The 12245-nt window shown below is 39.8% G+C and overlaps 1 protein-coding gene across 1 annotated transcript in view; it reads left to right on the forward strand.

Annotated features, from left to right (window-relative positions):
• The first annotated feature begins 492 nt into the window (after nt 1-492).
• The window catches only part of LOC147034866 (CD82 antigen-like), a 42124-nt gene continuing 30371 nt past the window's right edge, over nt 493-12245 (forward strand). Inside the window, exon 1 of the mRNA XM_085890407.1 lies at nt 493-741. The gene's annotated coding sequence lies outside the window, so the exon portion shown is untranslated. The remainder of the gene's footprint in view (nt 742-12245) is intronic.

Consider the following 12245-nt stretch of genomic DNA (forward strand, 5'->3'; position numbering starts at 1 on the left):
GATGGTAATGCCTTATGTACTCTGCATAATTCTTGTTTATCCTTTTCTTCCATGGCTATTTTTTTACTTCATTGTTTAATATTTCCTGCTCTGATGCAAACATTATAATCAGGATTATTGTGCTCGTAATATTAATCACCGAACATGTTGATGCTTTTAAACAGTTATATCATCTCAGCTGTCTTGGGGTTTATACATTTTGTATTTAAACCTCATTGGTTTAACTAAGAGGGATTATGATTTGATACAAAGTATGTTGGAATCACGAAAATTCATATTTCGGATATTTTCCTGCTGTCGTATGAAGAATTTTTGATCTTGCCATTCATAACAACAGAGCCATGGCGGTATAGTTGGTGGCAGATGTAAAGTGGTGAAACTGCCAATTTTTAATTAGCTTAATGATTTTTCGTAATAAGTGGATATTCTTGTATATATGTTGTTGTCTTCTGAAACGCAATATCGTTTAGTCGAAAGATTGGTGATTATTCAAAGCAAAACAATGATTCCCCCAAGCATGCAAATGATCAGGTGATTGCGGTGAAGGCGTCATTCGTGACGCACTTGAAGGACGCGTTCAGTAATAAAGTTTGAAACGGACGTTGAAGCCAACGGACGAAGAGTTGAGTTCAGCTTCCTGTTTGAAGGTGTGTGCGACGAGAAAAAGAAATAAAACGACACCAGACGGAGTGAGAGGAGCATCGTCTGTGGCCTTTTACGAGATCCAAGTGGGCTGTACAGGTGAGTTGGGTCGCGGAGCGGGCTCGTAATCTCGGATCATCTCTTGTCTCATGAACTTGAACATATGGATCTTATTATTGTGTGAAGCCTGAAGGTTGTCATGACGACTATGTGGTAGACTGTATGTAAACGCAGCCTACCCGGAAAGAATCCTCTGTGGCGGTGCGGGCTCCGGCAGAGAGTTTGCGGACTTTCTGATCTTCATCAACTTCAGCAGCCTGGTGTTGGCTCAGTGGTTCGGGTGGCGGCTTGGTCGGGTGATCCTAGGGTCCTGAGTTCAAGCCCCGTCGGCCGCTGAATTAATACACCAGGGGGTTGACTCAGCCTGTCATCCTTCCGAGGTTGGCTTGATGAGTACCAGTTCCAGTGTGTGTACTGTTGGAGGGGCACTGCATCAGCAACACAGTCGTGCTTCAATATTGATAGCTACCCCGGCAGCTAAGCTGCCATACGACCACCACCACCAACTTCAGCCAACTTGATACAAGCTGACCTTGATTATAGGTGCACAAGGATGTACACCGTGCACTTGGACTCGGGAAGAAGCCATTCGGCTCTTCAAGCCTGCTCTGCCTCTTTGATGACTTGCGATCCTGTCATATAGACCTGACTGCGTATCGTGTGGACCCTCTTAAGGAGTTCGAGTCACTTTCAACCGTTGTATGTCCATTGACTGAGCGCCGTGCAGGTGGTGGCTTAGCATTTCGCATTGTGCGCCTCTATGTCTCTTCCAGTTGTCCACCAGCTCTATGTCTCTTCCAGCTCTTATTTGTGACGGTTTCCATCCCGAGTACGTGGGCAATCCATCTCCACCTGTTCATTTTGATTTACTCAATATTTTTCTTTTGAGTGTTTCTTTCCACCTCCTTGCACACTCTATCTGGCCAGAAGATCCACTGTTTATCAATATACTCTGAGATTGGGAGTAGTGGGGGGGGGGGGATAGTTGGGATAGGAAGAAAACAGTGGGGCAAGCACAAGACCTCACCAGTTTTATATCCAGATATAATGACAAAAAAAAATTTGGGTTGTTAATTATGTCTAGACTAGAGGGTTATAAACCAATTTCCCTCTGGCACGTATGAAAATGCGAAGAAACCTTAGAAATAAGGTTATGCATCAAATACAGGTCACAATTGGGCCGTAAAGGTGTCGGTGGCAATATCACACGTGACACTTCAAACCATGGCCAGGAGAAATCGCATCTGGATGGATGTCCGTCTTGTAAGTTTATGATCGAGGAACAGCTTATTTAAGTTAAATTTTGAACAAGAATCAGAATGTGAATAGAAAGACAAGTTTGCCGTTATACCGTATATTGGCACTGAATTCATCCTGATCACCCATGCTCAGAGAGGAGTGAGATATTATCACTGTCTGCCTGTGTGGAAGTCAAACAAAATTGAAAATCAATCCAAACAGGAAACCTGCTGCTTTTAAGGATGTTAAAGAACACAAATGGGCACAAAAACTAATGTAACGTGGTGGAATAGATTCCAGCATTTATTTATATGACTTTCAATCTTTAATCTATTTAAATTTAATTATATACTTGAACCCTGTAGCACTTGTCATCTTCATAATGCATCCAATAACCTCCATTTTTGCAGTGCTGTACTTCAATTTAAACAAGTAAAATGTCATGGCCCCTGTTTTTTTTTAGTAAATTTGCTGTACGGGTTAGAGTTAGCCCATAGATATTGTGATTGATCTGGAAACCATTTGCATTCATCATACAAATGTCCCAAAAGTCAGTTATGTCGTTAAGTATGTGGGTCATTCCGTGTCAAATCGGCCAAAAAAAAAATGAAATTCTGCCTTGACACCCTCAGATTTTCCTGAAAAAATTCTCAAAGCTACCTTAACATATATGAGGAAGGTTTGCCAAGTTGTAGCTCAAAATTCCAAGTAGTGTCTGAGATATGGCCCTACAAACACTCTAGTGGTGTTTCAATTCTGGCAGTCGTGAGTTGCAGATTTGTATCTGAAGCATTTTTGGAGGGCTCTATATTCCAGAGTTTTACAAACAGAGTTCTGAAAATTCACACAAATGGTGTCTATTAGTGAGGCTTTCAGAATCTGACATAAAAAAATGTTCTACTTAAAATACTTTTTAAGATAAGTTCACTCAAAAGTAGTCATTTGTAACATGCAGTCAAAAAAATTTGACTTTTCAAATTGCTGCCAACAGTCAGTTTATTCATCATGAAGAATTTTGTTACCTGATTTACATAATCTAGTGACTGGATCATTTACAAAATAAAACTGAAACCTTTTGGAGCAAAATCTTGGGTGCTATAGGTGTCTGAACTTTGCTCCAGACTCATCGACACTGACTTTTACCCCGTGTTCACCATGTTGACAGTTGCACAGCTCTTTTCAATTTTTGTCACTTAAAGACACGTACATAGGCAAACTGTGGTATAAAATTCAAGATTTGTTCTCAATCCCTTCTATTTTTTAAATGATTTTTATAAAGGCCCACTATTTAAAAAAAAAAAAGTTTGATGAAAGATTTAGAATAAAAGCAATAGGTGTGCTTTTGAAGTGGATGTCATGTCAAGAATTCCTAAGCTGACACCACAATGAGCATGCAGTAGTGTTTCATGGTCAGAATAACTTTGTGGTTAATTTAATTTGGCTCAAAAATGTATTTTTCCAATTAAAAATGAGATGCTAACACATATCAATCATGAAAAAAGGCACAATGTACAATGGTGCATTTTGTATGATATAAAAGTAATAAATATTAAACAATATCTTAAAAAGTGACATTTACTTTATTTTCATATGGAAAGTGACATTGGAATAAGTGGATATTTAAAAGTATATACATTTGTATACAACATTTAGCTTTTTCATAATTGTATATGTAGCTGTGAAAATCGAACATTTCAGAGAGTCATTTACAACCATCTTCAGGGACAAATTGGATAACAGTCATATTTCAAGTATAAGCATTACATCAAGCAGTTTCAAATTTCTTCTTTATCAGCTCAAAATCATTCTCAGGTAGCGAGTAGTGTCTTATACTATGACCAGTTACATGTGGAACACTGACTACATACAGGACGTGATCAAATGGAACCCAGCATTCATCTTTACTATTTTCTGGCCAAGATCATGTTTGACACGATCGTTTCATAAACTTAACTAATACATCCTGGTTTTCATCTGAACACTCCACAATACAGCCAATGTACTACTCTGAGTCATACAAACAAGTTATATACATCCCTTGCTTGAATTTAGAATAATCATTACAAAGTGTACTTTGTGCATTTTCGGTACCTACGGAAACAGTGCTAAAAATTGAATCTGATGAAACCCTACGCATTTCAATATTACCATCAGCTGTAGGGACGAAGGTGTGGTGAGAACGTGTTCCAGACAAAGCTACAGCAGCAGCATACCGAGATTCAAGGTCAAATGTTTCAGAATTATTTTGAATGTCTTCTGTACTAACAAAAAGAAACTTCATGCCTTCGATTTGAACATCTCTTCTGCTGTCAAAATGTGGTTCTGTAGAGGAGCCTGCAGACTTGCTCTCGCACAAAGTCGTTTCACCGTTCCCCATTTTCCCGTGTGATGTGGCAAAGAAATGCCACTCTGCAGGCACACCACAGTCTGCTGTATGGGAACACAAGTTCACAATTTTTGTAATTACAGCACGTGCGCTGTATACAATTGCACCGATTTTGAAATGTCTCCCACGTCTCCGGTGTCCCCCGTGTCCCCCCCCCACGTGCCTCAAGACAGCCAATGATGGCCGTCGGTAGATGCAGTGCGTAACCGACGGAAATGGCGACAATTGATGGAAATACCCGAGTATTTCAATGGAAACTTGTGAAACTAATGTGTTCTATATGTGAAAACCATTTAAGTTATTGCTTGACGGAAAAAAACGAAGAAATGCGCCCCTCATGTACGAATGAACGAAAGATGTCATTTCCGCCCACCATCGCATTTCGTGCCGAATGCTGAAAGCTAAATTATTCTTATGCCATCATTCTTTTGCGGCCCCCTGCCACGCTGTATCGACCGATTTCATTCCTTCTCTTGTATTTAAAGGTGCTTATCACAATAATAACAAGATTTTTACATTTCAAATATTAAGTATGCTTTTTAATTGTTTTTCAACTGAAAAAGCATGAATTGCATATTTTAACATTAGTGTACTCATTTGCTTCACCATTCGTGCTGTATTGAAGGATTTCACTTGTTTTTATACTGACTTGCAGCACCATCTGAAAAATATGAAACCTTTTCCAAACTAGGAATAACAGATTGTAAATAGGGAAACACTTTAGATAAGAATGCATGAACAGCAGTGGTGTCATGCTTTAAACTATCCGATAACACATACCGATAAGCAGTTCAGAGTCTCTGCCCCTTGTAGTATAATAAAAAGGAGTGGAGAGTTGCCTGGCTATTATCCCAATGGTATCCCTGTACTTCGTCCTGCACCAAGAAACTGTAGTTTTCAGCTAAATTTAATAAGGTAACTGTTCTTTTAAGTTCTGTAAGTAGGCAGACTGGGATTTAGCAATGTAATGATGTCTCCTTCATTCATCAAATCAGTCACATACAACATCCAGAAAGTCATTTTAAAGTTTCTTGAAAAGTCTTCAGATCTTTATGCACCCACTGTTTGTAATGCTTCAGTCACATTTGGCTCGGCGGCCATAGGGTCTAAAAAATCTACGGCCACTAGCAATTATAGGGCAGCCGCAGTATTTCCACGGTCACACAATGTAGCAGTCACATATGTTTTTATTTTTCGGGTAGCCGCACAGGGTATTTAGAAATTGTGGAGACCGAAAATGTGGGGGTGCCGTACGGTCTTTGATTTGATGTCGCACGGTAACCTTAGGGCGTCCCTTCGGCGGCCATAGAATTTTCAAGGCAGACGCAAGGTCGCCTCAAGGTGCCCGCAGGGGGCCCTAAGGCGAACGTGCAGACGGACGGTAACGAGTGGGTGTATATACATACATACATACATACATACATACATACATACATACATACATACATACATACATACATACATACATACACACACACCAGTTATTTTTTTTCATATGTATAATCATATAGATTGTGGACCAGGTTGTATACAGATGGTGGATGGAATGAAGTTGACAAGTCTTCGGGAGGAGGTGGAACTTCCCTCATGCTTGTGGGGCCATTGACGGCAATTGACCGATACTCCAATCTCTCACGGTAATGCACGGTTGATGCAAACTGCCACGGTGGGCGTAGGGGAACCGTACATCGACCCTGCGTTGCCCGCAGGTAGTCGCACAGACCCCAATGCCACCATACGGTGAACACAGGGACACCTTTGGACTTCCCTACGGCGACCGTGGAAATAGTGCGGCCGCCGTAATTTTTTGGGGGTTGGCAAAATTCATTTTTCATTGATAAAAGTCTACGGCAGCCGCACGAATAATGCAAGCCCACCGTACGGTCGACGTGGAACACATCTACGTCATGGCTACAGCTTGTCGAATTGCTATGGCCAACCTAGAAATGAAAAAGTTATAATTCCACGGAGACCCCTGCGGCCTGTAAAAGTTAGCCATACGCCCGAGGGCAACCCTGAGGCCACCTCAGAAACTCTGCGGCCGCCGCATGTTTCTGTCAATTCAGGGGGGGGGGTACGGCTGCCATATCCGAGCTGTAGAGCAAATATGACTGAGGAGTAAGTGATAATATCTTCAGGATCTATGTCATTGTCGGAGAACAGACCTAGCAACTAATCATACAGTGCAGTTTTTTTTCCTGGACAGTTTTCACACAAATGAAGCATACATACACTGACGGTTCTCTGTATTGCACACTATCTTAAGAAGAAGGTTTTTATAGTCGTTATGTTGTGGTATTGCTGCTAACAAGAGTTTAACATTCTGATGGTACTGGCATACACATACTAAGTGCATTCCTGCACTATTCACAGATGCACACCATTTTGGTCTTAGCACTGCAAATTTTGAAAAGCCTACATTATCATTGTACTTTTTAACATGCTCTAGAAGCAACTCTTTCAAGTTAACAAGTAACAAACGCTTCTGTTTCAGAACTCTCTTGCCCTCAACAATAACTGACACACATCCTTTTTGCCAGGACACTGTCTTGAGTACTCATCAGACTGATAAAAATCAGTCACACGTTCACATCCAACACTTGATAAAGCTTTCCCTTTCTTCGTATCGGACTCAGAAAGAATGCCCTTCTCCTCCCTTAACTGTCTTGACCGCTTGGCTATATACCGAGAAACATAAAAAATATAAGAAACTTTTTCTATCCGACCAACTTGCAGGCACCATAGTCAGTAACTTTATCTTTTCCCTTCTGGTAGAGTTCGAGCATTTCTCCTTTAGAAGATAAATAAACTCATCAAATTCTCGGCACTTCTCATCATTCTCTGACGATGAAGTCAGCTCATCAGAGTCCACTTGGGTCATTCCATGTCAAATCATCAAAGAATCTGCCGTCATCTCTCAGATTTTTGCAAAACTTTGGGACCCATGAAAAACTGCAAGAACTCGTATATTTTTGCTAACAACCTCTTAATTAGTGAGATACAGACTAACGAACTTTGGACTAATTACCACGACGTCGCGAATTCAAATGCCTATATCTCTAAAAGTATAACACCTAGAGAGCTGGTTTTGGTGTCATTTTAAAGGTATTTTCATGCCCTATGAATTTGTCTGGGCAACATTTTCCTACCTCCAACCACAAAAAAGTTATCACAAAATATAAACTTCAATCGTGAATCCCCAAAAAATGTATCCTTCAAATTTCATCAAATTCATCCCAGAGGTACCTTGTGATGTCAAGAAGCTTCCACATAAATTTTGTGATGGGCACTCCAATAGTTTCTGAGATATGAGCAATAATGTACATGTACGTATGGCATATAGGTTCGAAAATCAGCATTTGTAATGTATTATACAATCAATAAGTGAGTTCAAGTACACAGTGTTCACTAACCTGACTTAGGCTTTCAGTTTCCTCTTCAATGCAGCAACAGCAGCACTTGTTTCTTCCCCTCAGGCCCAGTTGAAAATGAAAGTATATGATACTTCAAAGCAATTGATGGTCGTTCCCTGTGTTCCCTGTCATGGCTAGGTTAGAATGATTGTATATAATGCATTACAAATGCTGATTTTCGAACCTATATGCCATACGTACATGTACATTGTTGCTCATATCTCAAACTATTGGAGTACCCATCACAAAACTTATGTGGAAGCTTCTTGACATCATAAGGTACCTCTGGGATGAATTTGAAGGATACATTTTTTTGGGGATTCACGATTGAAGTTTATATTTTGTGATAACTTTTTTTTTGTGGTTGGAGGTAGGAAAATGTTGCCCAGACAAATTCATAGGGCATGAAAATACCTTAAAAAATGACACCAAAACCAGCTCTCTCGGTGTTATACTTTTAGAGATATGGCCACTTGAATTCACCACGTCGTGCTAATTGGTCCAAAGTTCGTTAGTCTGCATCTCACTAATTAAGAGGCTATTACCAAAAATATTTGAGTTCGTGCCGTTTTTCATGGGTCCCAATGTTTTACAAAAATCTGAGATGACGGCAGATTCTTTGATTTGACATGGAATGACCCACTTGAAGGATGCGGGCAGCTTTTCTCTTCACAGATGTGTGTATGTCCTTCACCTTACGCTTTGCATATGAGATGCTGCGAATTTCCTTCATTGGAGTACACCCCAATGCAGATACACTAGCTTCATGAGTGAAAAAGATTCATCTGCTTGTTCCATCACGTTCTCACCGCTTGTGGATGAAAACTGCTCCCTGACGGGTGACTTGTTCAGCCTCTGCTCACAATTGAAGCACAGCTTTTGACCAGGTTTAAGCCCCCAAGGCTAAGCTTCATCCTGGTCCAATGTATGGAGATTCTCTGAAATAGAAGGAAGGAAAAATCTGGTTGAGTCTTCATCATTTCAAAAGGGCATTTCAGCATAAACATCCTTTTAGTTCTCTCACCTTTTGTCTTTATCCCCTTTTTTTTTTTTTTTGTTACAGTACTTATTTTAAAGAAAAAATTCATTACGATCTTTTTTTCAACATTCATATTTTTACAACATAATAAAGAAATTGTAAATTTGTTACTTTTTATTATTCTGTACAGTTCATGAATTCACTTTTCTATTACTTACATGTATCACATTTGCAGAAGACTAAACATGTACCTTTATAGTCTTTAACAGGGTGAAATCATTTACCTTACAATAGCACTTTTAAGCATTATTTTGATAACTAAATTTTTGTACTTACTGTCCAACTTCTTCTTGTGTACTTTCAATGGATCACAACAATACTTTGCAGCTGCACATAGCTAGAAATGTAGAGTTTCTCATGATAGCAAATATTATCATCTTCATTGGTAAAGTTATTTTTCTTTTTCTTTTTTTCTCCACACCTCCACTCTAACAGCTTCTTGTCATTTTCTGACAGATTATTTGGTCTAATATATCCAATTTTTCTACAGTGAGTTAATCGGTGACAATGATCAGAATTTAAAGCAGCCCCAACACTACAAGGCACCAGTGCTTCTGCAGACATGGTGCTTGTGCTGATGACACACACTATAAATATGTCAGTAGGCATAATGACAAAGCTCTGACTTAAGCTCAAAAAACATGTGGCACAGGTTCAATAGACTGTTTAATCTTCACTCGAACCAGGTTTCTAAATTCAGCTCTTAACTAAACAGGAGCTACCCATGGGGTGGATTCTGATCATTCACACCTTTTAAACCAAACTCTGCTTGGTCAAATTGGTCTACAGTCTTAAATTTGTTTCTTTTATAACATTATTAATCTCGTATCATAGAATCAAATTTGCACATAAACATCAAATTTATACCAAGTAAATACTTGTGTAAACAGTTATATTCATGCAAAATATCATAAATGTGGGGTTTGAAGTTTTGAAGTAATTTTCAAAAAATGCATCAATTTCTAATGATTCTGCAGTCCCAAAAGCTACTTTTTTTTTTAAATAAATTTTTTACAAATAAAGATATTGTAAGGAAGATGAACTTTTTCTCTGTTAGGTAACAGTCGTACCAAAAAACAACAATATATAAATCAGTTTAGTGAAGCTTAAATAAGTGTACCAAAATCATTTCCAAAGTTAGGCATGAAGCACAACTCTATCTTATTTAGGCTTTAACCTAATACACAGTCCTGCAGTTGCTGCCAATGCTCATTGTTACATTTTATTATATCCTAGTAATTGTAAAACTAATCACTTAACTTTGTACAATGGATCCAAATAAATTTGTCCAAACAATTTGATGTGAAATTATGAAAAAAAAGTTGAATCGGATATTGTATGGACATTTACAAATGGATGTAGACTTTCTTACAATGTACACTAAGTATATAAACAATTAGATATGCAAATGAATATTTATAATGGTGATTATTATGAGCACATTTTGTGTCTTAATTTGTTGAGATTGGCGGCGGCCTTAAACTAAAATATCCTTTTAAAAAAAAATGTGAGCTAAATTAAAATAACCACATACTTGTTCTGACCAAAAAACACAACAATTTGATCATTGTGGTGCCAACTTATGAATGTTTGGCATGGCTTCCACTTCAAAAGCACACCTATTGCTTTTTTTCTACATCTTTCATCTAACATGCTTTTTTAAAATAGTAGGCCTTTATAAAAATCGTTTAAAAATAGAAGGGATTGAGAACAACTCTTGAATTTTCTACCACCGTTTGCCTATGTATGTGTATTTATGTGACAAAAATTTAAAAGAGCTGTGTAACTGTCAACATGGTGAAAACTTGGGGTAAAACCGTTGTAAATTTCAGTATCGTTGAGTTTGGAGCAAAGTTCAGACACCTATAGCACCCAAGATTTTGCTCCAAAAGGTTTGTTTTCTTGTGTAAATGATCCAGTCACGAGATTATGTAAATCGGGCAACAAAATTCTTCATGATGAATAAACTGACTGTTGGCAGCAATTTGAAAAGTCAAATTTTTTTGACTGCATGTTACAAATCACTACTTTTGAGAGTACCTATCTTAAAGTATTTTAAGTAGAAAATTTTTGATGTCAGATTCTGAAAGCCTCACTAATAGGCACCATTTGCATGAATTTTTAGAACTCTTTGTTTGTAAAACTGGAATTTAGAGCCCTCCAAAAATGCTTCAGATACAAATCTGCAACTCGCAACTGCCAGAATTGAAACACCCCTAGGGTGTTTGTAGAGCCATATCTCGGACATTACTTGGAATTTTGAGCTATAACTTGGCAAACCTTCCTCATATATGTTAAGGTAGCTTTGATAATTTTTTTTCAGAAAAATCTGAGGGGGTCACTGCAATCCCCGGCTGAAATGACACAATGACCCATGTGTGTCGTCGGATCCCCTTCCTTTTGTCTAGTGGGAGAATCAAAGACGTGCATTGCGATTTCTTTTAGTTAGGTTGTTACATCTAACAACCATCCCATCTGCATGACCTCTCGGCCCATCACAATCCACCACCAACCAGCTGCCTTCTCGCACCCTGATGTGCCAAGGCAAGATCTCGTGGTTCCGGTTTCTCGGCTCCCACAAACGTTGTAACTCTTTCACGACGACCTTTGCAACATTGATACTGTTGCTCGTCAAGTATGAAACCGCGTGGAAGAGTAGCTGGGATTTCCCAGCAGGGGCCGAGGCCCCACCCGGAAGGGTGGGCCGTAGTACCCTGTCCAATCAAAGGTGGACGGCGAGGTGTGTTTCACCAAGGGCCCCTCCCCTTTTGAGGGAGGTCGCTAAATCCCCGAGCACTCTCTGAGAGCAGAGTTTTGCTGTTAAGAAGGGGGTGGTAACAGTGGTTGTTACGAGGGTTGAGCAGAAAATCGTCGAGGCGGCGAAAGTGTCTCTGCTGGCCCTCTACAAGGAAGGAAAGTGCGACCCTGACCCCCCCCCCCTCCATTGACCCTGGCCATTCACCACCCAAGCTCCGCCACGAACCTCGAGTCCCACACGTGCGACTGGGGACCAAATCAGCGACCATTGTCATGTGCCACATCGTGGAGCACCCCCTTCCTCCGATGGTCAGGTACCTAGCCGGACTCTGACCCCAGCTCGTCTCCTCGGCTGCGAGTGTCCAATAAAGAACTCTGGGTTTCTTTTCATTTGTGTGTGTGTCTGCGTATGGGCCCGTCTTTAAGTAGAACTGAATAAGTGTTTTTGGATCATTGTAAATATTCCTTGCTTGCATATCCACGATAAGTCTTGCTTTGTGTCTTCATTTGTTGTAAATAAATCATCACAGCAATGTTCCCAGTCCGTTTCCGTCCTTTTTTGCATTGCATTGGTTCGGATCTGAGTTCAGCCGGGTTTTAATCCGTTCATTCCAACCGGCATGGCTTTAGCAGTTTCCATTCAGCTGCACCCGAACCGGAGTTCGTAGTCTGTAGAGTGACCCGGTTCAAGCAAGACGTGCCGATGACG

This window comes from Eptatretus burgeri, chromosome 1 (assembly GCF_056783735.1).
Source record: "Eptatretus burgeri isolate ZD-2024b chromosome 1, Ebu_testis_v1, whole genome shotgun sequence".
Lineage (NCBI taxonomy): Eukaryota > Metazoa > Chordata > Myxini > Myxiniformes > Myxinidae > Eptatretus > Eptatretus burgeri.